The following is a 27,686-nucleotide window of genomic DNA, read 5'->3' on the forward strand; positions in this document are numbered from 1 at the left end:
TGAACTACAAGTGGTTAGGCATTACCAGAGACATAAATTAAAATATTAGGGAGAGACTGGAAGTAAGGCTAGGAAGAGCCAGATTGTTAAGATTTTTGCTTCCTGTGTTTAGGAACTTGAATTTTATTCCAGAAGTAATGGGGAGCTATTTGAAATATTTTAAACAGGGATCTTGTTGATTAATATTTCAAATAATCCAGTCAGGTTATAGGATGGAGGATTGAATGGAGGGAAATAAGACTAGGAGATTATGGAATACCGGGAGCCTTTATTAGTGCAGTGTGAGTAGGATTAGAGAGGAAGGGATAGATTTTAAGGTGCATTTTATTGGTTAAAAGTGGGCAAAATTCAAGGGAGTAAAGGGTGATCTCAGGGTTTCTGATTTTCTAGCTTCTGTAACAAGATAGTGAGATGAACAATTAAAAATACATAATTTTGGGGCACCTGGGTGGCTCAGTGGATTAAGCCTCTGCCTTCGGCTTGGGTCATGATCTCAGGGTCCTGGGATCGAGTCCCGCATTTGAGCTCTCTGCTTGGCGGGGAGCCTGCTTCCTCCTCTCTCCCTGCCTGCCTCTCTGCTTACTTGTGATCTCTCTGTCAAATAAATAAATAAAATATTTTAAAAAATACATAATTTTAAATTTATTTTATTGAATTAATTATTTTTTTGAAGGGAGGTGAGGTACTATTCAGAGGAAAAACTCAGTTGATGGCATGTTATGAAAAAAGTCTTAATTTTGCAGCTAAAAAATGTACATATGAAGCAGTAGTAAAACCATATCTGAAAAAAAGATTTTGCAGTTTAATTACTTTACAAGTTAGCATTAACAACCTTTTTTAAAAAAGTAATCTCTGTATGCAGTGTGGGGCTTGAACTATGTAACCCAAGCTCAAGAGTGGCATGCTTCAACAACTGAGCCAGCCACGTGCCCCACATCAACAACCTTTTTAACTGCCTAACATACCTAAAGAGTTCATTACATCCAAATCCCATTATGTTGTCAAGGCAAATGTTGGAGAATATTTGGGAGGTTGGAAGAGGAGCCTGCTTCCCCAACCCAGGTGACTTAGTGACTTCAGAGGGTTAAAAACTATGGTCTACAAACAAACAGATTCTTAAATATAGAGTACTTGTGGTTGCCAGAGGGAGGCAGGTAGGGAAGTGGGTGAAATAAGTGAAAGGGATTAAGAGGTACAAAATTCCAGTTATAAAATAAATGAATTATGGGCGCCTGGGTGGTTTAGTCGGTTAGGTGTCTGCCTTCAGCTCAGGTCATGATCTCTGGGGCCTGGAATGGAGTCCTCTCAGGCTCTGCACTCAGTGGGAAGTCTACCCTCTCCTGTTAATTAAGTAAATAGATCTTTAAAAAATGAGTTATGGAGATGAGAAGTACGGCATAGGAAATATAGTCCATAATACTGTAATAATGTTTTATGGTGACTGTACTTACTGTGGTGAGCTTTGAGTAACATATAGAATTGATGAGTCAATATGCTGTAAGCCTGAAACTAATAAAAAATTGTATATCAATTATAATTTAATAAACATATCTTACAATGTAGAAACAAACCATGGTATAGTTTAAAGGGATACTGTGATAAAGGTAGAGATCTGTTTTTTATTATCATGCATGTATTGTTAAGGCAGATTTCAAGCATATGCAGAGGTAGATGGAATTGTGTAGTGAACCACTATGTAACTATTACCCAGCTTCAGTATTTATAAACTGAGCATTTTTTCATGAGTACACTTACAGTTCTTTATTCATTTGAAGCAAATTGACATCATACCATTTCATATGTAAATAATTTAGTTGGTATCTATAAAAGATAGTAACTTCAAGGAACCTAAAGGCATCAATAATGTTTTATAATACCATAAAATATTTCCTAGTGATTTTCTTGTAAAGGTAGTTTCAGCAGAGAATTAGAAGTAAAATAAGATTTTTAAATTTTACAGTATTTTTTGAGAGAGAGAGCACGCAAGCTGAGGGAAGGGTTTGGGCAGAGGAACAGGGAGAGAGAGACTCTTAAGCAGGCTTAATGCCCAGCATGGAGCCTGATGAGGGGCTCAATCTCACGACCTAAGCTGGATGTTTAACTGATTGAGCCACCCAAGCGCCCTAAGATTATTTTAAACTCGGGGAGGGAATGAGAAAATCTGCCTTTCTAGGAAGGAAAACATGGAGTGTGGTACTGACAAGGATAGGGGGCTACAGTCTTTATGTTTTAAGTGATAGGGGACACTTGAGTGGTTTGTAGGCTTGGGGAAAGAGATAGTGGAAAATGAAATTTTGACATGGGGGAATGGAACAAGAACAAGAGGAAGGATATCTTATTTATTGTGATAGCATTGAAGGACAAAGAATAAGTGAGGGAGAGGCAAAAGTTGAGCAGATAGTTCATAACTAATGACTTTTTTTTTTTTAATAAATTTCAGGGAGGGTGGAGGTTGGTCTTAGGAAAGGGTCTTAAGATTAGTGAAAATTTATAATAGTTGTTGAAGAGAAGGGGAGAGGGAATCCATCATAGACAAATAAAAAGATTGCTTTAGAAGGTTAAGATTCCATCTGAAATTGGAGATCAGAATTTAGAGTAGTATAAATTTTCATGTCTCTTTGATCCTTTTTCTGACACCACTCAGTCTCTTGATTGTTTAAGAGTAGATAGTTTGTGTGGGTTATTTTAGGCTTAGACTTTTACATGACAAGCCCTACAGAAGAACCCAGGGGTAAAGTGTGTTGGTGAGGAAGTGATTTAGGAGATTATTCATGTACATATACATGAATAATATGCTTACTAAGGAAAGGACATGACAAAGGGACAAGTGGACAATGTAAGGAGTGTAAGAAATTGAGGAGCAGATAGAGGGATTATGTGGGCACAAGAAAGTTATACATATTGGAAGATGGTGTCAGATCAGTGAAGTGTTTGGCTGTGAAAGTTCATAGATGAAGTCCAAAGACTGTGTGAAGTCTTCAGAATTGATAAGGTTCAGGAGTCTTGAGACTTGGGTTTTAGGTCTTTCCCATGGTGGTAGGACATATGGTAGGACAGAAATCTGACCAAGATGCAGACGTCTTCAGTGAATGTGAAGAGCAGTGCTAGGTGGTCAGGAAGTACGAGTAGATGACATTGGTGAGGAAGATTAGAAGGTATGCAGATAGAGAGTGGGAGTGGTAATGGTTTAGGAGAGATGGTGGATAACTAAAAGAATTCAGAGTGTGGGATAATATTTGTCTTAGTTTTCAGCTGTGTTTGAGATGGCTAAGATTTTTCTTTATGAAGAGGTCTTCAACCTTTCGCTTACCATAAAGTTCAAAATAGTCATGTGTAAATATAAAACAGGGCAATTTTGTAAGTAAGTGCCATGAATGCCATGGTCAGTAAAATTCTAGGAGACTTCTTAAGATTTATCAGTTTATTCTGTGACTATAACATTTGAAATGTTAAAAGAGATACAGAACAATGCAAGAAGAGGGAAATGTGATGATACAGGTGAAATGGAGGTAGGGAGTGGTATGAGCACAGGAAATTAGGGCTGAAGACAACAAAACTCACCATTTTACCTATGATAGAGCATGTGGGTAGGGGTAGTTGGAGAAGAAAGTACATACTAGCACCAAAAAAAACCTACCTTCATATGTTTAGTCTTTCACTAGATTGTTCTATGTAACACCTTGCTTTCTCATAAAAGAAGATCCCTTATAGCCCTTTTGGAGGGGGGGAGATGTAACAGTGTTCCTCTGAACAGTGAAATCAAGGGATACTTTAATATAATTTAGGTTTGCCTTTCAGTATGCTTAAGTGTTTTGGGAATTAATGTAAAATATCAGTTTTCCTAGATACTTACACATGAAATAATTCATACTCTGCAGATTCTAGTTAGTAGAGGTTTTTCTGTAGTCTCTGGAATACCTAATGTTTAATAAAAGCATATGACTGAAATATTTCCCGCTTGTAAAAAATGAGTCTGGTAAATTGGTAATGAAATAAAACAACGTGCATTAAACCTGATCATTGTGTTAAACTTTATTAAGCTATAACAATGACAATATCCTAGAATTTTGTCCTAGTAATGTAGTTTTTGTACCTTCACTAACTCCCTGAATCACTATCATAGGTGGTAGTAAGCTTGGCATTGGGGAATGCAAGACAAATAAAGAGAAGAAACCTGACCAGAGTCATCCCTGGAGTATATTTAATCAAGATGATTGCCTAGGGCAACTGGCAGGCATGGTGCTTCAGTGAGTAGTGATAAAAGTGTATAGTTACGATTGTTCTGAGACTTTTATACATACACATCACCTAACTTTCTGCTGTACCCTCAATTTTATAATCAGTGGGATTCTGAGGAGCTTTCTGTTGGAATGCTTCAACCTCCTTCTAAGTTTTTTTTCTCCCTCAGGTTAATTTTCTCCTAATTTTGAGCATAGTATTTACTTCAGAGTAAATATACAACTGTATAATCTATGGTTTCATATCATAACAGTACATTATCTTGACTTAGCTTACAATTACTAAGTTAGTGTCATTTGTAACTATGGTTTGTGATCAGCAAACTGATAGGATTATGGGCTATCCAAATTTAAATTATCTACAATAAATTGGCATAATATAAAAATTAAGGGTCTAACATTTAGATGTACAAAGAATTTCTTTTAAAAGATTTTATTTATCCATGAGAGACAGAGAGGCAGAGGTAACAGGAGAAGCAGGCTCCCCATGGAGCAGGGAAAGCAGATGCTTAACTGACTGAGACACCCAGGTGCCCCAGATGTGCAAAATTTGATAGAAGATTCTCTTTAAGTAAAGAAAGGAAATTCTTTAAGAGTCACATAATTTCCAAGTTGTTATATGTAATAAATTGTCAGCTTTGTGCACCATTGGCACATGGCCGGATTACTTAAGTCAACAAATAGCCTTCATTATCAAGAATAATCTCTACCCCAACCTGCTATCTTGGCCATTACACTTGTGCATCCTTCAAGTCACTCCAGTATTACCGCCTTAGAGTCTTTCTGAGACCTCCTTTTAAAGTACTTTATAACCTCATACCACTTCTTACAATCTGAAATCTGTCATGTATATCCTTTCATTTATTGTCTGATTCTATGAACTAGAAATACCATCTTCTTAAAGACCGGGCTTTCATCTAATTTATTTACCCTTCTGTTTAGCACTTAGGATGTTGCATAGCATGTAGGAGTTGCTCAGCAAATATTTTAAAGTGGTTGTGAGTAAGTAATTTCTAAACAAATCCTAAGGAACAGAGGACTGTGCCCCCAAAGTATGTTGAAGTGCCCCCAAAAGTATGTTGAAGTCCTGTGAATGTGCCCATATTTGGAAATAGGGTCTTTACAGATATAATTAAGTTAACATGGAAGTCATTCTCAGGGTGGGCCCCAATCCAGTAGACTGGTATTCCTATAAAAAGAGAAAACAGAGACATGTGAAGACATAGAAACACACAGACATGGGGGAAGACAACCATTTGAAGATGGAGGCAGAGATTGGAATTAGACATAAAGCAAGCCAAGAAATACCTGAGGCTATCAGAAGCTGGAAGAGGCAAGGAAGGAGTCTCCCCTAGAAGCTACGAAAGGGAACATGGCCCTACCAGCATCTTGATTTTGAACTTCTAGCCTCCGGAATGTGAAATAATAAATTTATGTTGTTTAAAGATGTGCAGTTTATGGTACTTTGTTATGGCAACCTTAAGGAATGGATATAAGGGAAGGGCCTTTAAAATGCAAAATATAAGCATAATGGACAAAATGACATACACCTATTGTTGAAGTCTCTGGCTTTTAGCATTCTTTGGTTAGTAATATTTTTAATGGGTTTGAACACTTTGGCATTTTGAGGCATGTAAAAATATCATTGGATTTATCAGATGGTTTCTTTTTTTCCCTGCAAGGATTTTTTGAAATTCCATTTGTTCCACATAACAGTCTCATGGAACTCTATGGAATATGAAAATAGTTTTAAGTATTATAATTTGATTATAATTAGGAAAAATAGTTATCATAATCTCAATATTCAAGAGGTAGAGACCAAATTGAGTAAGGGAGAGGACGAGGAATCTACATATCACCAGTGCCCAGTTTTTGGTAAGTGAATTAGTAAGAATAAACAAATGTTCTGAACCTGGGGAGAAAGTAGGAAGATCATTTGTTAAAATGTGTTACCTGGTTTTCCTTCATGTTCTTGGATGTTTTAATGTGCTGCATTTTAGTATACAGTTTGGCAGTTTGGATTTTTATTCTTCCCTCCAGAAATAATTTTAGTCTTTAGGTTGCAAAAAGAATACATCACTCTCTCTTCTCTATCCTTCACCCTGCTTCCCCAAATGCCAGTATGTTTCATAACCACAGTATAATAACCAAAAACAGAAAATTAATCAATACCATACTGTTAATGAATATGCAGCCCTTATTAATATTATATCAGTTGACCCACTGATCTCCGTTTTCTGATCCAGGATCCAAGCTAGGATCACAAATTGCATTTAGTTATCCTATCTCTTCTCTAACATAGCACAGTTCCTCAGCATTTTTAAGTCTTTCATGACCTTGACACTTCAGGAGAATACTGGCCTGTAATTTTGTAGCATGCCCCTCAGTTTGGGTTTATGTGAGTATCCTGTGATTAAATGCAAGTTTTTCTTTTTTTGTCAAGAATACCATAGAACTGAAATTGTGCCCTTGTTTGTTCATTATATTAATGGGAGTCTCTGCTGATATATCTCATTATTAGTGGTGTTAACTATGATCCCTTGGTTAAGGAGGGGTTTGCCAGGTTTCTCCACTGTAATGTTAACTATTTTCTTCTTTGTAATTAATCAGTTATCTTGTGGGGACATACTTGAAGACGGTGTATAAGTTTCTTATTATACTTTTGCCCAATCAGTTTTAATATCTCTTTAATGATTTCTGCCTGAAAAAATTAGGTTTATCAAGTGTAAATCTTTAAAATAAATCTTTAAAATTGTACTTGTTGGTGGATCAGTAGATTTGAAGAGAAGTTACAACCTCGGAAAACAAAATGAAGGTTTCACATAGCTCTTCTTGGATTTAAAGTAACAACACACAATTATATACCTTATTATTCATTAACCAATATTTGTTCAGATTTTCTAATTGTAAATGAATTTTCTAAACCAATCTACAAAGTAATAAACCATACAATTTCCTTTCTTTCATCTGGTTTGGACCTCACTTCCTTAAAGTTCATTTAGTCATGGGGATTAATTAAGAACCTGTTTCTTTCTAATCATGGTCCCATAGAATTTGTTTTTACACTGCTTCATCAAACTTAATAAGCATATGTTCTTTCTCTAAGGAATTTAGAATCTACCTATTGTGGTCTCTGGGTATTTTTTCTCTCTTTCTGAATTTAAGTTCTTTAAGAGTGGGCATCATAATTTAAACATTTTTGGATACTAACATTGTCTAACATCAACTTATAATTAGTAGATTTTAAGTACTGGGGAGGTTATGGAATGGAGGACTCCAAAACAAGATGGTCTTGGCTTTTTAAGTTTGTGGGAGTTTTTCCCCATGAAACTAAGCATATAGAAAACTATTTCAGAATATCTTGTGAAGGGGCACCTGGGTGGCTCAGTGGGTTAAAGCCTCTGCCTTCAGCTCAGGTCATGATCTCAGGGTCCTGGGATCGAGCCCCGCATTGGGCTCTCTGCTCAGCGGGGAGCCTGCTTCCCTTCCTCTCTCTCTTGCCTGCCTCTCTGCCTACTTGTGATCTCTGTCTGTCAAATAAATTAAAAAAAAAAAAAAAAAAAAAGAATATCTCGTGAAGAATATAGCTTCATCTCTAGCCAGAAAACAGAAATGTGCAAGCTGCAGTGAGAAAGGTTTATTATGTTGTTCTTGTTTCAAAATTAGAATTAGTATTATAGAGCCTGTTTTGCAGATTAATGTTGTACAGAGTTAATAAAAGATGGAGACAGTGATTATATGGAAAAAGAAAGGATTAGATAAGGCATTAAAGTTGAGATACACATTATGGTTCAGATTTTAATTTTTAACTTTTGTTTATTTAAAGTTTTATTTACTGGGCTAATAGATTCACATATTTTAAGGGGAGTTGAAAAAAAAAGTTTGGCTTTTAGTGATGTTTTCTTCACCAGATTAAAAATAATTACCATTTGTGCTTTTGTTAAATCTTAAATTTTTTTCTTAGGGCTGTAGTAAGACAATGGTACTTTCAACACTTGAAATAATTCTTTTAAAGACTTATTTATTTATTTTAGAGAGTGCATGTGAGAGCACAAGCGGGGTTGTTGCAGAGGGAGAGAACCTCACTCTGACTACCTGTGGAGTGCAGAGTCTGACTAAGGGCTCTGTCCCAAGACCTTGAGATGATGACCTGAGCCAAAATCAATGCTTAGATGCTTAACTGACTGAGCCACCCAGGTGCCCCAACTTGAAATAATTTTTATATGAAAATCATGGGGCTCTACAAGTTAATTTTTTTTTTTAAGATTTTATTTATTTATTTGACAGAGATCACAAGTAGGCAGAGAGGCAGGCAGAGAGAGAGAAAGAAGCAGGCTCCCTGCTGAGCAGAGAGCCCGATGTGGGGCTCGATCCCAGAACCCTGGGATCATGACCTGAGCTGAAGGCAGAGGCTTTAACCCGCTGAGCCACCCAGGTGCCCCTACAAGTTAATTATTTTGATAAGATTTTTTTTTTTTTAAAGATTCCATTTATTTTATTTGACAGAGAGATCACAAGTAGGCAGAGAGGCAGGCAGAGACAGAGGGGGAAGCAGGCTCCCTGCTGAGCAGAGGGGCCCATGCAGGGCTCGATCCCAGGACACTGAGATCACGACCCGAGCTGAAGGCAGTGGCTTAATCCACTGAGCCATCCAGGCGCCCCTTGATAAGATTTTTTAATAAGTAAGTTTTTTTGTCTTTGCGGAAATTTCTTTAACAATGGATGTTTATTTGTTTTAGCCAGAGGACATATTTGAAATATTTTTATTGTTCCCCATCTGGAGTAACCAAAATGGTGATATATACTGTTTCACATAATGAAGTTGTTAGTTGTCAGACAATTCTTATTTGTATGAGTCAGTATATTCATTAGGAAAATATTTAAATGAATGTAATTTTTTGCTGGTGAGAAGTAAAATGGTGGTGGTTGAATTTTAGAAAAACTTTAATTTTAAAGATTCACAATGCAGTTTTCATATAAAGCACATGGAAATATATATTTCAGTTTAAATTTTGACAAACAGGCTGTCAGTTTTCTATTCAGTTTTCTGTTTGCACATACTGTTTCTTATATGTGTGTGGTACAGTGTGATTCAGTGTGAGGCAACTTTATGTTTTTGGAGTTCCTTTTGACTTGCTGCTTATTTGAAAAGCTGGTGGTACTTTTTTTTTAAAGTTTTTATTTTAATCATCTGGTGCTCATCTCTGTCAGGGTATGCCTTAACCTCCATCCATCACCTATTTCACCTATCCCTTTGCCTACTTCTCCACTGATAACTATTAGTTACAGTTAAGAGTCTGTTTCTTGATTTGTCTTTTTCTTTTTTTTTTTTGTTTTGTTTCTTAAATTTCATGGTTTGAAATCATACAGTATTTGTCTCATCTGACTTATTTCACTTAGCCGTATACTTTCCAACTCCATGTTGCAAATGGCAAGATTTCATCATTCTTCGTGGCTGTGTTATATTCCATTGTGTAAATATAACACATCTTCTTTATCCACTTCAATCCATGTTCATTTGGGCTCCTGCCTATGTTGGCTATTTTAAGTAATGCTGCTATAAACATAGAGGTGTATATACTGCTTTGAATTAGTGTTCTTTGTATTTTTTTCCGGTAAATACTCAGTAATGTGATCATTGGATCATAGGGTAGTTCTGTTTTTAAGTTTATGAAGAACTTCCATATTTTCCATATTTTCCTCAATGGCTGTACCAGTTTGCATTCCCACTAACAGTGCACGAGGGTTCCTTTTTCTCCACATTCTGGCCAGCACCTCTGTTTTACTTTAGCCATTCAGACAGATGTGAGGTGATACCTGTTGTAGTTTTGATTTGCATTTACCTGATGATGATTGATGTTCAGTATGTTTTCCTTTGTCTATTGGCCATCTGTATGTCTTTTTTTTTTTTTTAAAGATTTTATTTATTTATTTGACAGAGAGAGAGAGATCACAAGCAGGCGGTGAGTCAGGCAGAGAGAAAGAGAGAGAGAGAGAAGCAGGCTCCCGCCAAGCAAAGAGCCCGATGCGGGGCTCGATCCCAGAACACTGAGATCATGACCTGAGCCGAAGGCAGCGGCTTAATCCACTGAGCCACCCAGGCGCCCCTGTATGTCTTCTTTTGAGAAATGTCTGTTCATATCTTCTGACTCCATTTAATTGGATTATTCATTTTTGGGGTGTTGAGTTTTACAAGTTAATTATATATTTTAGATACTAGCCCTTTATTGCTTATATCATTTGCAAATATCTTCTCCCAGTTTTTAGGTTGCCTTTTAGTTTCGTTGATTGTTTCTCTTTGGCATGCAGAAGCTTTTTATTTTGATGAAGTCCTGATAGTTTATTTTTGTTTTTATATTTCTTGCTTGAGGGAACCTGTCTAGAAGGGAATTCCTATGGCCACTGTCAGAAAAATTTCTACCTGTGTTCTCTTCTAGGACTTTTACATTTTAAGGTCTCACATTTAAGCTTTTAATCCATTTTGAATTTATTTTTATGTATAGTGTGGGAAAGTGATCCAGTTTCATTCTTTTGCATGTTGTTTTCAACTTTTCCCAAAACCCTTTGTTGAAGAGACTGTTTCCCCCCGCCATTGGATATTCATTCTTGCTTTGTTGAAAATTAATTGACCAGGGGCGCCTGGGTGGCTCAGTGGGTTAAGCCGCTGCCTTCGGCTCAGGTCATGATCTCAGGGTCCTGGGATCGAGTCCCGCATCGGGCTCTCTGCTCGGCAGGGAGCCTGCTTCCCTCTCTCTCTCTCTGCCTGCCTCTCCATCTACTTGTGATTTCTCTCTGTCAAATAAATAAATAAAATCTTAAAAAAAAAAAAAGAAAATTAATTGACCATATAGTTGTGGGTTTATTTTTGGATTTTCTATTCTGTTCTTTGATATATGTGCATGTGTTTGTACTAGTACCATACTGTTTTGATTACTACGTCTTTATAATATAACTTGAAGTCCAGAATTGTGAAGCCTCCAGCTTTGGTTTTCTCTTTCAAGATTGCTTTGTCTAGTTGGGGTCTTTCATGGTTCCATACAGATTTTAGGATTTTTTTTTTCCTGTGAAAAATGCTGTTGGTATTTTGATAAGGGTTTCATTAAAAGTGTAGATTGCCTTGCATAGTATAAACATTTTAACAGTATTTGTTCTTCCAATCCATGAGTATGGAATGTGTTCCCATTTCTTTGTGTTGTCTTCAGTTTCTTTCATTAGTGTTTTATAGTTTTCAGAGTGCAGGTCTTTCTTTGGTTAGGTTTATTACTAGGTATCTTACTATTTTGGGGGCATTGAGATAATTTTCTTAATTAAATGATCATTAAATGAAACAATTAAATGAGATCATTTTCTTGATTTCCCTTTCTGCTGCTTCATTATCAGTGTATAGAAATGCAACAAATTTCTTTACACTGATTTTGTATCCTGCGACTTTACTGAGTTTGTTTACCAGTTCTAGCAGTTTTTTGTGAAGTCTTTCAAATTTTCTGTATATAATATTGTGTCAGTTGCGTATAGTGAGTTTTACTTCTAACTTACTGATTTAGGTGCCTATTACTCTTTTTCTTTTTGTTGTCTGATTACTGAGATTAGGACTTTATGTTAAATAGAAGTGGTGAGAATGGACATCTTTGCCTTGTTCCTTACATTAGGGGAAAGGATCTCAATTTTTCTCTGTTAAGTATAATGTTAGATGTGGAATTTTCATATATGGCCTTTATTATGTCGAGGCGTATTCTTTCTAAACCTGCTTTGTTGAGGGTTTTTATTATGAGTGGATGTTGTACTTTGTCAGATGTTTTTTCTGCATCTTGTGAAATGATCATATGGTTCTTATCCTTTCTCTTGTTGATATGATGTATCATGTTGTTTGATTTATGAATAATGAACCACCATTGCAACCTAGGAATAAAACACACTTGATCATGGTGAATGATTTTTTAAAAATTTTATTTATTTACTTGAGTGAGAGGGAGAGAGCATGAGAGGAGAGAGGGTCAGAGAGAGAAGCAGACTCCCTGCTGAGCTGGGAGCCCAATGCGGGATTCGATCCTTTTCTCGATTCCTTTCTACTGAAGGAGTTCCTTTAATACTTCTTGCAGGACTTGTTTAGTGATCATGGATTCCTTTAGTTTTTATTTATCAGGAAACTCTTTATCACTTATTTTAATTGCTGGGTATTCTTTGTTGTAGTTTTTTGCCATTTCAACACTTTGATTTTATCAGGCTGCCTTTCTGATCTGGAATTTCTGCTGAAAAATCTGCTGGTATCCTTATGGGGTTTCCTTTAAATGTAACTCCCCCCCCCCCTTTTTTTCTTTAGTAATGTACTTTCCTTCTTAATTTACAATATGTTTTGGTGTATAGATCTGCTTTTGTTGATTTTGTTGGCGGTTTTCTATGCCTTCTGGATCTGGGTATCTGTTTCCTTCCCCAAATGAGGACATTTTTAGCTACTATTTTTTCAAATAAATTCTCCTCCTCCCTTCCTCCTCATTCTTCTGGGACTTTTGTAATATGAATATTATTATCTTTGATGAAGTCACCGAGTTTCCTACGTCTATTCTCATATTGCCTAAATCCCTTTTCTCTTTTTTGTTCAGCTTGAGTACTTTCCATTATACTGTCTTCTAGGTTATTAATTCCTTCCTCTGCTTCTTTTAGCCTGTTGCTCGTTACAACAAGTGTGTTTTTCATTTTGTTTATTGGACCCTTTATCTCTGTATTATTCCTTATCTTTCTGTTAATGGTCTCATTGATGATCTCCACCTGTTTTCAAGTCCAGTGAGTATCCTTATGATTGTTCCTTTAAATTCTCCATTAGGTATCTTATTTACATTTGTTTTGCTTAGATGTCTGTCTGTGGCCTTGTTCTGTTCTTTCATTTGGAAGAAATTCCTCTGTCTTTTCATTTCATCTAAATCTCTGGGCCTGGTTCTCTGTGTTACGTAAGTCTGTTGTATTTCCTGTTCTTGAGCATAATGACCTTATGAAGAAGCGGTCCTGTAGTGCCCTGCATTGTAGTGTCCCTTGTTCTCTAGGGCACTGCAGTGCGTTCTGACTGCTTTATCCTTCAGGCCTATCCTCTGCAGGAGTTCTCTCAGCCTATTGTGTGCAGTGTTTAGTTCCTGGCCTAAATGTGGTTTAACTATATGTACTCTGATCTACTTGTGAAATGAGACCTGTGCTGCTGCCACTGGAATGGAGGCTTCACAGAACTCCCAGATTGGGAGATGTGGTGTTGGTAGGGGTTTGGGCCCACTGTGCTGGGACTGAGGCAAGTGTGACTGGGAATAGTAGTTCTTCCACAGTGCTGCGGGATGGGGCTTGGTGTAACCCAGTTAGATAGCAAGTGTCCATGCTATGCTGGTTCCCACAGCATGGCCTTGTGTTTTTGCTGCAGGATGGAGGGCAGGAAATGGCACCTGCCAGTTTTTTTGTTATTTTGTTTTTTGTTTTTTTCTCTCTCCAGAGGGTTCTTCTCAGGGACACATTTGGAGATGAGCAACTAACCTCCCTTCTATTTCCGTACTGTAAGACCATTGGCTGTTTACCCCTGCCTTTTCTACAAGAGCAGCATGATATCCATAGAATTCTCTCAGGGCCAAGCCCAATGACCTTTGAAACTCCACAGTCTTTAAGCCCTGCAGACTGTCAGAATTTGTGAAATTCGGGTCCTCTCATTTTCCAAGCCAGTTGTTACAGGAATTCATTTTCCCCATGTACTCCTCTGTGTGCTAATTTGTCTCTCTTCCTTCCTGCCCGCTTTAGCAGTCACAGTCCATTTCTCTCCCAAGACATGTCTCCACACTTCCCACCTTCTTTGATGTGTCTTCTTCTCTACCTTTAGTTGTAGAGTTTCTTTTGCCTGTATTCACGTAGATTATTGGGATATTCAGGATTATTTGATAGTTACCTAGTTGTATTAGTGGGAGTAGTTGACCCCAGAGTCCTCCTACGCCTCTGCAACCATCTTACCCTCTGTCTGAAGAAAAAGTCTGATGGCATTTTTTTTTAAAGATTTTATTTATTTATTTGACAGAGAAAGATCACAAGTAGGCAGAGAGAGAGAGAGGGAAGTAGGCTCCCCGCTGAGCAGAGAGCTGGATGCGGGACTCCATCCCAGGACCCTGAGATCATGACCTGAGCCGGCTTAACCCACGGAACCACCCAGGTGGCCCTGATGGCATTTTTAATGCTCTTTAAATTTAGAGCATGCCAGTCAATGATGTATTTATTTGTGATCATTATTTGTATGTTTTAACATGGTATAAGATAACTTTGGAAGCTTTATATTTAAGTATACATTTAAATTATATTTAAATATACATTTATTTAAGTTAAAATTTTTCTTTTACAAATGCTAGTGAATACATATTTATCATGGTTTCTTAAATTTTGATTGAGTTGGATTAATAATAGAGATACGAGTGAATGTTGACTCTGCCACAGATCTGCTCCTACAGTCTTTAAACTTTCATTCTTTCCAACCTACTCTGGTGTTTGATACAGTTCATTTGATTCTTTTCTCTTGCTTCTACTTTGTGTTTATAATTTTTGCCCCCCCCCCCGCGCTTAAAAAAAAAGTTTTATTTACTTATTTGAGAGAATGTGAGAGTGAGAGGGTACAAGCCAGGGGGAGCCTCAAAGGGAGCAGCAGAGGGAGAGGGAGAAGCAGGCTCTTTGCTGATCAAGAAGCCTGATACCGCCTCAATCCCAGGATTTTGGCTGGCCTCATGACCTAACCCAAAGGCAGATGCTTAACTGACTGAGCCCGCAGGTGCCCCCAGTTTTACTCCTGTCTGTTAGATTCGTTATTTTGTATCTCACTTCTAATCCTTCATCAAAGGTGTAGTTTGGATCTATCCAGTTGACGTTCTTAGATTTTTCTGCCCCTTTCACATAGTACACCTGCCCTAATTGTCTTCCTGAGTCCCAGCTCATTACCTTGGCCAGATGCAATACTCTGTAGAAAGAAAAAGGTTCTGGATCTTGCCAGAACCTGACTTCATTTTATGGTTCCAGTGTTTTATAGATTTCTGGAAGTCAGAAATTTCAGTTAGGTTAAAAGATAAGTTATGTAATAGCTATGTAACCAGTTAGAAATCATAATGAAAAAAAAAAAAAATAAACCAATGCCCAATAGCATTAAGAACAGACTTACTAATGAATTGGTATATCTTTATGTTTTACAGTTGTTAATTATTAACAGCTTTAATAAAGTTATTAATTAACTTTAATTTAATTTAATTTAATAATTAAAGTTATTTAATTAATTAAGGCACCCCCTTTCTGGGTGCCAAGTACTATACAATTAATTCTTTAGGAACCCAAAGTGAGGGTAATTCTTTCTAAAAGTTTGTAAATAAAAAAAAAAATCATTAATCTTCTGAAGAGGTAGAAATACCAATGAATCACTAAAAATATGTGGAAAATTGCTGTGAACTTAAAACTATTCTTTTTTTTTTTTTTAAAGATTTTATTTATTTATTTGACAGAGAGAAATCACAAGTAGATGGCGAGGCAGGCAGAGAGAGAGGGAAGCAGGCTCCCTGCTGAGCAGAGAGCCTGATGTGGGGCTCCATTACAGGACCCTGAGATCATGACCTGAGCCAAAGGCAGCGTCTTAACCCACTGAACCACCCAGGTGCCCCTTAAAACTATTCTTTTAAAAAAGTTTATTAGTTAAAAAAAAAGACTAACATAGAGTGATAAATGTAAGGAACTGGGGACACTTGGGTGGCTCAGTTTGTTAAGCATTTGCCTTTGGCCCAGGTCATGATCCCAAGGTCCTGGGAATGAGCCCCACATCCTGCTGCCTGCCCAATGGGCAGTCGGCTTCTCCCTCTCTCTGCCCCTCCCCCTGCTTCTGGGTGTGTGCCTGCTCTGTTGCTGTCTCTTTCTCTGTCTCAAATAAATAAAACCTTTTTTAAGAAGGTAGAGAATGGAATACAATTTGTAACACTCCTAATTACAAAATAATACATGGGCACATACAAAATATGTGGCAAAAAGTACTCTCAGTTGTATGTACAAAGTGGTGTGAAAATTTATGAGACCTAACTCTGCCTGGGTTTCAAGGTAAGAGCTTCCCATTTTACTTCAGGAAAAGTGGGTTGTGTAGCATGAGGTAATATGTACACATACACAGAAATAAGAGAGTGATCTTACAAGAGAAGTAATAAGCATTTTGGAATTAAGACTAGAGTAATCAAGGAGGAACACCAAAGTTGAGATGTTAGGAGAGTGTTAAGGTTCTTGGTGTAATTTCATGGCATTGGAGTATAAGAAGATAAAATTAGGGGAGTACTAAAAGGGAAAATGTGGGTAGATAAGGAGAAGATGTGGAGGCAGCATTTTTGGGAAAGAAGTTGAATACCTTTATTCATGAGATTGCATTTTCAGAGCTTAATGTATAAAGCTTTTGGGAGAGACTGGGTAATATGGAAAAAATTAAAAGCTTATTTTCTATTAATCCAGAGATATTTCATCTGAGTTGTGGGATTTTTATCTGTATATAAGATCATTTGTAGGGGCTTTTTCAAATATAACCTTCTGATGTTCTTATGTTCTAATCTTCCATTCTGATATACCCTACTCTTTGGTCTCATCCTCTAGCCTCTGCTTGGTCTCCCACTTTCCTACTCTACCAGTTTTAGGTGTCACTGCTAAATGAGTTAACTGAGAATTCAACCCTGACCTATTCTTTTTGGTTTCCTTTTTCTTTTAAAGAAAAAGCTCCTATCTTTGGTGAGTTTGTTAACTGAGAGTTCTCCTCACGTCCAGTTTTGCATTCTCTGCTTAAAATATATATATAGACACACACGCACGTACACATACACATATGTATATGCATACACTCTTCTTGTTAATTCAACAAATAATTAGTAAGCTTTAGGCATTAAGACTATGGCAGTGGGGGCGCCTGGGTGGCTCAGTGGGTTAACCGCTGCCTTCGGCTCAGGTCATGATCTCAGGGTCCTGGGATCGAGTCCCGCATCGGGCTCTCTGCTCGGCAGGGAGCCTGCTTCCTCCGGTCTCTCTCTCTGCTTGCCTCTCTGCCTACTTGTATCTCTCTCTGTCAAATCAATAAATAAAATCTTTAAAAAAAAAAAAAAAGACTATGGCAGTGAAGGTAAGAAAAGGAAAAAAAAATAGTTGCACTTATTAACATTCCTTTATATTTTTATTTGCTCCTTTCTCCTGTAGCTATGAGTTAATATTTATTGAAGATTTATAGGCATTCTGATTACTCCTCTTAACAATCATTTGAAGTTTTCTTCTTTTATTATTCATCTTTGAGAAATAGGAATATTGAGGCAGAGTAAGTTACAGTTAGAAAGCATATCTGTTAGAAGCCCAAACTCTTAAACCAATCTGCTACATTCCTTTTGATTTGTAAGGTTATATTACTCAGAAATGCTAAGAAGGATAGCTTTTTATAATACGTTATTAGAAGAGAAAGCAGACTAATGAACCAGCTTGCTCTTACTAGTGAAACTATCTCTCTGCCATTGAGCATATAATTCAATTTTGGTGTAAATTATCCTTCTGCCTCTTTAGCATTTGAAATTTTTAGGTTAATATTTTCAAAAGTTTACCACTTTGCCATTTCTTGTGTCTTAATGCTACATATTTCCTATTTGGGCCATCTTGTAGGGTGAATGGATATTATCTTGGATTATTAATTCTATTTTGGCATTCTTTTTAATCAATTAAAATAGGTAGAAAATCTTTCTTGTTTATAGTTGACCTCTAAATTCAACTTTGGAGTTAGGGGTGCAACTCCTCTCATAGTTGAAAATCTACGTATAACTTTGACTACCCCAATACTTAACTACTCTTAACCTTCTGGTGATCAGAATCTTTACCAGTAAGATAGTCTGTTAACACAAATTTTGTGTGTTATATGTTTTCTGTACTATATTTTTACAGTAAAGTAAGCTAGAGAAAATAAAGTGTTATTAGGAAAATCATGAGAAGATAAATTTATAGTACTGTGCTGTATGGCAAAAGTCCATCTGTAAATGGACTTGTGCGCTTCATACCTTTTTGTTCAAGGGTCAGCTGTATAATACAGCTAAATTTTACTGGGAAGAGGGTTAAGAACTTTGTTTTCTTGGTTAAATGCTACTTAAATTCTGTATAGTATGAAATAGACATGTGTTAATACTGGACAAAATTTTTTCTTAATACCTTTTATTTGCTATTATAAAGAATGGGAACAATCATAAATCCAGTAAAAATAGTAAATGAGTATATTCCTTCTATTGTGGTACAGGGCAGTAAACTGTTTGTTGAAAAACAGTTTTAGAAATAATATAATTTGTCATTTTAATCATTGCTTTGTAAATCATGTGTATGTGTGTATGCATGCAGATATATATACATGCACATTCACTGTTAAGAGATTTTTCTCTTTTTAAAAAGATTTTATTTGTTCATGCATGAGAGAGACAGGGAAAGAGACAAGTAGACTCTGTGTAATCATGAATCCTGGTGTGGGGTTCAATCCCATGACCCCGAGATCATGACATGATCTGAAATCAAGAGTCGATGCTTAATCTCCTGAATCACCTATTCCCCCCACTGCTAAGAGATTCTTTAGAACAACTTAGATAAATAATTAGGAATGATAAAAGAAAGACCTGAATTAATTAGATTGTATTATATGTCTTTACAGAATGATTCTTCTGATTAAAGAATAGAATCTTGTACTATACAGATGAAAATGCATGTAATTGGAAAGAAACTACAGCTTTTTCTCTTTAACCTTTGTTCTTCATTCAGGTAATAAAAATTGATAAAAGAGTTTTATGCTAGGAATTGAACAGAGTAGCAGTTATATTCTTTGTTTCCTTTCTCTCATCATTTGTAGCAGTGAGTGCATGACAAACAGATGGAGATACCAAATGTTTAAGAAAGGGCATTGTTCCTCTTATCTCTGTGTACACATACACACTTGAATACATGTGCTTAAATCCACATAAAATTATAAGATTGTCCAGAGAAAAAGATATTATAGCATATGGACATAAATTAGCATCTGTTGAAAACATTAAACTGTTTATAAGCTATTTACTTTTTTTTTTTTTTTTTTCTTTTTAAGGACACTTTGTTTTTAAGAGCAGATTTAGGATCATAGCAAAATTGACAAAAAAAGACACATGAGGGCGCCTGGGTGGCTCAGTGGGTTAAGCCGCTGCCTTCAGCTCAGGTCATGATCTGAGGGTCCTGGGATAGAGTCCCGCATCGGGCTCTCTGCTCTGCAGGGAGCCTGCTTCCTCCTCTCCCTCTCCCTGCCTGCCTCTCTGTCTGCTTGTGATCTCTGTCTGTCAAATAAATAAATAAAATCTTTAAAAAAAAAAAAAAAGACACATGAACTTCCTATACCTTTTGTCTCCACATGTATACAGCCTCCCCACTATCAGTGTCTTGCCACCAGAATGGTATATCTCTTCAGTACCTCACCGACACATTGTTATCCGCCAAAGTCCATAGTTTGTGTTAGGTTTCACTTTTGGTGTTGTATATTCTGTGGGTTTTGATAATGACATGTCCAGCTTTATGATATTATATAAAAACTTTCACTGACCTAATATTCCTCTGTGCTTTTTTCTTCCCTTCTGCCCCCTAACTTCTGGCAAATCTAAAATTTTTACGGTTTTCATAGTCATGCCTTTTCCAGAACGCTATTTTGCTGAAATCATATAATATGTAGCAGTTTCAGATTGGCTTCTTTCCATCAGTAACATACATTTAATATTCCTCCATGTCTTTTTCATGGCTTGATAGCCCATTTCTTTTTAGGACTGAGTAATATTTCATTGCCTGCATATACCAGTTTGTTTATTCACCTCCTGAAAGACAGCTGGTTTGCTCCATGTTTTGACAGTTACTAAAGAAGCTGCTGAAACATCTATATGCAGGTTTTTGTATGGAGATGTTTTCATCTCCTTTGGATAAATACCTTAGGAGCATGATTGATGGATTATGGGCTTTTTTTTTTTTTTTAAAGATTTTATTTATTTATTTGACACAGAGAGATCACAAATAGGCAGAGAAGGCAACAGGCCGAGAGAGAGGGGGAAGCAGGCTCCCCGCTGAGCAGAGAGCCTGATGAGGGGCTCGATCCCAGGACCCTGAGATCATGATCTGAGCTGAAGGCAGAGGCTTAACCCCCCGAGCCACACAGGTGAACTGCTGGATCATATTTTAAGAGTATGTTTAGTTTTATAAGAAACTGCCAAACCGTTTTCCAAAGTTGCTGTGTCATTTTATATTCCTGTTGCTTCATATCCTCACCAGTATTTGGTTCAGTGTTCTGGATTTTTGCCATGCTAGTTGGTATGTAAAGGTAGGTCACTTTTTTTTTTTTTTTTTTAAATTTGCAGTTTCCTAGTGACATAAGATGTTTGAGTATTTTTTCTTGTTTTTCTGCCATGTATCTTCTTCATTGAGGTATTGGTTTAGAAATTATGCCCATATTTTAATAGGTTGGTTTCTTTTAAATTGTTGGGGTTTTAAGAATTTTTTTGTATATTTTGAATGATACTTCAGAAGTTAGAAAGACAAAAATGTTTTTGCAAATATTATTTCCCAGTTTGTGATTTGTTTTATCATTCTTCTGCGGAGGAGAATTTTAAAATTCTAATGAAGTCCAGTTTGTCAAACGATTTTTTCATAGCTTTACCTTTGGTGTTGTATCTAAAAACTCATGATCATACCCCAAGGTCATCTAGATTTTCTCCTGTGTTACTTTCTAAGGGTTTTATACCTTTTTTTTTTTTTTAAAAAGATTTTATTTATTTATTTATTTATTTGACAGAGAGTGCGGTGAGATTGCAAGTAGGCAGAGAGGCAGGCAGAGAGAGAGGGGGAAGCAGACTCCCTACTGAGAAGAGAGCCTGATGCGGGACTCAGTCCCACGACCCCGAGATCATGACCTGAGCTGAAGGTAGAGGTTTAACCCACTGAGCCACCCAGGGGTCCCAGGTTTTATACCTTGGAGTTTACATTTAGATCTGATCCATTTTGAGTCAACTTTGTGATGGATGTAAGATCTGTGTTTAAGGGTTTATGTTCTTGATGTTAGATTTTTGTTTGTTGACATCTAGTTTCCTGTGTTGAAAACACTGTCTTTTGTCTGTGGTATTATCTTTCCTCCTTTGACAAAGATTGGTTGACTGTATTTGTGTGGGTGTATTTCCAGTCTGTCTATTCTGTTCTATTGATCTACTTTGGATTTTGGTATAGTCTTGATTACTGTAGTTTTATAGTAAGTTGGGTAGTGTCATTCTTCTAACTTTGTTCTTCTCTCTCAATACTGTGTTGATTATTCTGGGTCTTTTTGCCTTCCTGTAAACTTTAGCGTCAGTTTGTGATATACACAAAATAATTTGCTGGGATTTTAATTGGGATTGTGTTGAATCTGTAGATCAATTTGGGAAGGACTAATGTCTTGACAATATTGAGTCATCTTATCTGGGAACGTGAAATTGTTATCCACTTATTTAGTTCTTAGATTTTGTTCATCAGAGTTTTATAGTTTTTCTTGTACAGGTCTTGTGCATATTTTGTTGAATTTATACCTGTTTTCTCTCTTTTTTTGGTGCCAAGGTAAATGTCATTGTGTTGTCAATTTCAAATTCCAGTTATTCATTGTTTGCGTATATGAAAGGTATTTTATATATTAACCTTATATCCTGCAACCCTACTATAATTGCTTATTAGTTCCAAGAAGGTGGGGTTTTTCTGGGGGAGGGGTGTCTAGTCTTCTAGATTTTCTGCATAGACAGTTCTGTAGTCTGTGTACAAAGGAGGTTTGATTTCTCCTTTCCCAGTCTGTGTACCTTTTATTTCCTTTTCTTGTCTTAACTGCTTTTGCTTGGACTTCAGAATAGTGTTGAAAAGGAATGGTAAGAAGGAGTTGTCCTTTTTTTCCCCCCCTGTTCTTAGTGGGAAAGTTTCTAGTTTCTCACAATTATATCAGTTGTTAGCTGTAGGATTTTTATAGATGTTCTTTATCAAGTTGAGGAAGTTCTCCTTTATCTTACTTGCTGAGAGTTTTATTAAAATCACAGATGTGTGATGAATTTTGTGAAAATGCTTTCTGTTCATTTATTGATACTACCACTTGATTTTTCTTCTTTGCCTCTTGTGTGATAGGTTTCATTACTTGATTTTCATATGGTAAGTAGTTGTGCATACCTAGGGTAAATCCCACTTAGTTATGGTATACAGTTCTTTCAGTACATTTAAAATTCTTGATTTGCTAATATTATTTTGAGGATTTTTACATCTTTGTGAGAGATATTGCTCTACGGTTTTCTTGTAATGTCTTTGTTTGGTCTTGGTATTAGGGTGACGCCCTCATAGAATAAGTTAGGAAGTATTTCCTCTATTTATGTCTTCTGGAAGATGTTGTACATAATTTGTGTAGCTTCTTCCCTAAATGTTTGGTACAATTCATTAGTGAACCCATCTGGGTCTAGTGACTTTTTATCTTGGAAGGTTATTAGTTATTAAGTTTCTTAAAATAGAACTATTCATATTTTTTATAGGTAGTGTCTTTCAGGGACTTGGTCTGTTTCCTCTAAGTTATCAAATTTCTGGGAATAGTTCACAGTATATCCTTTTATCCTTTTAATGTCTTCAGATTCTGTAATGAAATTCTTCTTTGATTTCTCATTTTAGTAATTTGTGTCTTACTCTTTTTTTCTTAATTAGCATGCCTAGAGGTTATTGATTTTTTTTGATCTTTTTGAAAAAAACTTTTGCTTTCGTTTATTTTCATTGTTGATTCACTGTTTCTAACTTCTTTATTTCTCCTCTAATCTGCTGCTTGCTTTTGCTCTTTTCCTAGTTTCCTAAGATGAAAGCTTATTAAGTGATTGATTTTAGATTTTCTCTTTTCTATTGTAGGCATACAATGCTATAAATTTTTCTCTAAGCACTGGTTTTGCTCCACCTACAAATTTTATTAAGTTGTATTTTAGTATTCATTTATCTCAAAATATTTTAACATTTCTATTGAAATTTCTTTGACTTGTTTTACTTAGAAATGTGTTGTTTGATCTCCAAGTATTTTAGGATTTTCAGCTTTCCTTTTGGTGGTGATTTCTAATTTCATTGTAGTGTGAAGTATACACTGTATGATTTCTTTTTTTAAGATTTTGTTTATTTATTTGACAGACAGAGATCACAAGTAGGCAGAGAGGCAGGCAGAGAGAGGAGGTAGGAGGCTCTCTCTGCGCAGAGTCCAGTGTGGGGCTTGATTCCAAGCTGGGATCACGATCCGAGCTGAAGGCAGAGGCTTTAACCCACTGTGCCACCCAGGTGCCCCTACACTATATGATTTTTACTTTTTCAGATTGTTAATTTGTATTTAATGGCTCATAATTTGGTCAGTCCGATCAGTGCTGTAAGTGAGGTTGAGAAGAATGTGAATTCTGCTGTTAATAGATGAAGTAGTCAGTTTACCTAGGTCCTTACTGATGTTCTGCCTGATATTTTCTAGTTCTGCCATTAAAAAAAAAACTCATAATTTTGACAAAATAAGGGAAACTGCTCTTTGTACTTCATTTTGAGAGTGAGAACTGATTGGAGAAATGGAAGAAGTAATCAGGTCAGCATAGAGAAAACAATTCCTCATCATGAGAAGTGTACTTAGATACTAGAAAAAATGCCAGAGAGAGGTGGGGGTGGGGGCAGGAGGAAGGGATGTTCTTTTATGTAGGGTATCTTTGAAACCAAGCTAACTGAAAAAATGGGGAATTTTCATTCTTGAAAATCAAATTTAACACAATGCCTAGCATGTAGGTACTACTCAGTAGATACTTATTTAATTAATGTTGGGTGTCCTTAGTAGTAAGAAAAAAAAGACAATCTGGTTACAACCAGTTTAAAGAAGACGACCTGTAAAAACAGAATAGATTCATATGTGGCCAAGGAGGATTTATAAAATTGATAGAACTTTAGAATAATGTTAGGATGGCTTCTGGAAAATACTAAGTATAAACAAGGCTTTTAAAACTATAGTTAGAACAAAATAATTAGATTAAGGGTTGGCATAATGTTAAGGGAAAGGCTGGAACTCATCATTTATTTATATCTTCTCCACTGAGGGAAATAGTTCTAAAGCTGTACAGAGTACACAAGGCAAAATGTACAGATTTCTAAGACAGAGTTGGATGTGCTCGGTAAAATGAGACACTCAATGAAAACAGTGAGTAGAGGATAAGAATGCAACGGATTATTCTTAAGTAAAATCTCCATGAATTCAAATTTTCAAAATCTTGCAAATGTCCCCAAATCGTCATTAGACATCTTGGTGTATGATCTGAAAGCCTGGGGTGGACTTTCTTTTCAGAGCAAGGTGGTTACAGAGCAGGAAAGGTGTACTGATATGTTTTTCCTTTAAAGGTGTATTGGTATAAAGCTAAATCTGTGGTACTTTAAATAAACTTCAATATATAGTGAGTATATTTTTATATTTAACTAATTCAACATATACTGGTGAGAGGAGTATATATTGGTACAGTATTTTTAGAGGGAAATTTGGCAGTAAAAAATTGTATGAATGTTTTATAAATGTTCATCACAAGAAATCTGTCCTACAAATACGTTTGTGTAGTTGAGAAAGGATAGATGACAGTATTGTATATGGTGGTAAAAAATTAGAGACATGCTAAATTTTCACTGAAAAATGGCTTAAATACTTTTAAACAATCATTTAAAAACATATATATATTAAGAAATAATAATTAAAACAAATGAGGTATGGGGCGCCTGGGTGGCTCAGTGGGTTAAGCCGCTGCCTTCGGCTCAGGTCATGATCTTGGTGTCCTGGGATCGAGTCCCGCATCCGGCTCTCTGCTCAGCAGGGAGCCTGCTTCCCTCTATCTCCCTCTCTGCCTGCCTCTCCATCTGCTTGTGATCTCTCTCTGTCAAATAAATAAATAAAATCTTTAAAAAAAAAAAAAACAAATGAGGTAGAGTGTCCACAGTGCTTTCCTTAGTGAAAAATGCAGATTGCATGGCAATATATAAAACATACCATTTTTGTGTTTCTTATATAAAATTTTGTAAGCTTGTATGTTTATAGGAATTAGGTAAAATGAATCTTCTGATTTTGTTCTTCTTCCAGGCTTTGGTTCTTATAGTTCCTTTTTCTTTTTCTATTTATTTGAGAATAATTTTAGTAATTTCCATAAAAAATTCTAGTTGGATTTTAAAGAAAAGTGTTAATTTGTATGCAGCATATACCCCCAGTTTCTCTTAAACTGTCTCTTTTAAGTTAGTCCTCTTCTCCCCCAACCTCTAGCAACCATTGATCTGTTTTCTGTACTTTTCTATAATATCTCATAAATGGAATTATATAGTATGGAGATAGTCTATGCACTTGAAATTCATAAATGTTGTGGGATGTATCAGTCAGTAGCAGTCTTCCTTTTAATTGTATGGCAGTATTTTTTTAAAGATTTTAAAAATTTATTTGATGAGAGAGCAAGCACAACAGCAGGGGAAGCAGCAGAGAGAGAGGGAGAGAGTGAGCAAGCGAGAAGCAGGCTTTCCACTAAGCAGGGAGCCTATGCTGGGCTGGATCCCAGAACCCTGGGATCATGACCTGAGCCAAAGGCAGATGCTTAACCAACTGAGCCAACCAGGTGCCCCTGTTTGATAGTATTTCATTATATAGATGTACCATATTATATATCCAATCACTTGCTTTAGGCCATTTGGGGGATGTTTCCAGTTTTGGGGAATTAAGAATAAAGCTGCTATAAACATTTGAAGGTATGTTTTTGTATGAATGTAAGCTTTCTTTTTACTTTGACAAATACCTAGGAGAGAGATTTCTCGGTCATGGTTAATGTATATATAACTTTCTAAGGAATGGCCAATCTTTTTTTGAAAGAGTTTATTCAATTTTTTCATTCCCTTTAGCCATATGTGAAATTTCCTGTTGTTCTGTTCCCTCACCAACATTTGAAATGGTCTTTTTAATTTTAGTCATTCTCACCTCTCACATGACCCTGAGATCACGACCTGAGCTGAAACCAAGAGTCAGAGGCTTTAATCAGCTGTGCCACTGGGTGCCCCTCTTTTGCTTTCTTCTTTATTCTCTTGATAGTGTCCTTTGATGTACAGAAATTTTTGATTTTTTTTAAACATTTATTTGAGAGGGAGCATGCATGCGCTTGCGACCAGGGGAGGGGGGTAGAGGAAGAGGAGACAGAATCCCAAGTGGACTCCCCACTGAGTGCGGAGCCTACTGGGGGCTTGATCCCATGACCCGTGAGATCACGACCTGGACCAAAACCAAGAGCCAGACTCTCATCCAGCAGACCCACCCAGGTGCCCCACAAGTTTCTGATTTTGATGAAGTCTGTCTTACCTGTTTTTTTCTCTTGCTGCTCGTGCTCTTTGTGTCATATATAAGAAATTAATGTCACATAGAGTGTCATGAAGTTTTTGCTCTGTGTTTTCTGAAAAAGTGTTTAATAGTTTTAGCTTTTACATTTAGATGTTTGATCTATTTTGAGTTAATTTTTGTATATAGTGTCTGGTCAGCGTACAGCTTCATTCATTTGTATGTAAATGTCTACTCTTCCTAGTATCATTTGTTTAAAAGACTGTCCTTTCCATGTTGTATGGTCTTAGCACCCTTGTGAAAATTCATTTGTCAGTGTATGTGAGGGTTTATTTCTGGGATCTTTTTCATTGTTCTTTGTCTTTATGCCAGAAACACAGTATTGATTATTGTCACTTTGTGGTTAAGTTTTGAAATCAGGAAGTATGAGACCTCCAACTGTGGTCTTCTTTTTCAGTGTTGTTTTGGCTTTTAGGAGTCTCTTCCTTGAGATTCCATATAAATTCTGGATGGAATTTTCTATTTCTGCAGAAATGTAATTGGGATATTGATATCCATTGTTTTGGATAATGTTGACCTCTTAACAATAATAAGTTTTCCCATTCATGAACAGTGGATGTCTTTCCATTTACTGGTATCTTCTTTCATTTCTTTCAGCAGTGTTTTGTAGTTTTCAGTGTACAGGTCTTTCATCCTGGTTGTTTATTTTTTATTACTATGTTTTTAAACAATTATTTTTTAAGATTTATTTATTTAATTGAGAGAGAGTGAGAGAAAGGGCAGGGGGAGGGGCAGAGGGAGAGGAAAAAGCAGACTCCTCGCTGAACAGGGAGCCTAATGCTGGACTTGATCCCAGGACTCTGGGGTCATGACCCGAGCCCAAGGCAGACGCTTAACTGACTGAGCCACCCAGGGGACCTGGTCGTTTATTTTTAATTATTTTATTCTTTCTGATAGTATTAGAAATTAAATTTTTCCTTTCTTGCCTTCTTGATTTGTTCATTGTTAGTGTACCCAAAAACCCCCCACCAAATTGTTCATAGTAATTTTTGTATCCTGCACCATTGATACATTAT

The 27,686-nt window shown here is 36.4% G+C and overlaps 1 protein-coding gene across 4 annotated transcripts in view; it reads left to right on the forward strand.

Annotated features, from left to right (window-relative positions):
• STAG1 (stromal antigen 1) overlaps positions 1 to 27,686 on the forward strand; it is a 428,984-nt gene that overhangs the window by 92,354 nt on the left and 308,944 nt on the right. The window contains exon 2 of one of the 4 annotated variants that reach the window (XM_044252305.1): positions 18,919 to 19,025. The exons of the other annotated variants lie outside the window; for them this stretch is intronic. The gene's annotated coding sequence lies outside the window, so the exon portion shown is untranslated. The remainder of the gene's footprint in view (positions 1 to 18,918; positions 19,026 to 27,686) is intronic. 4 annotated transcript variants of the gene reach the window in all.

Source organism: Neovison vison, chromosome 6, assembly GCF_020171115.1.
Source record: "Neovison vison isolate M4711 chromosome 6, ASM_NN_V1, whole genome shotgun sequence".
Classification (NCBI taxonomy): Eukaryota; Metazoa; Chordata; class Mammalia; order Carnivora; family Mustelidae; genus Neogale; species Neogale vison.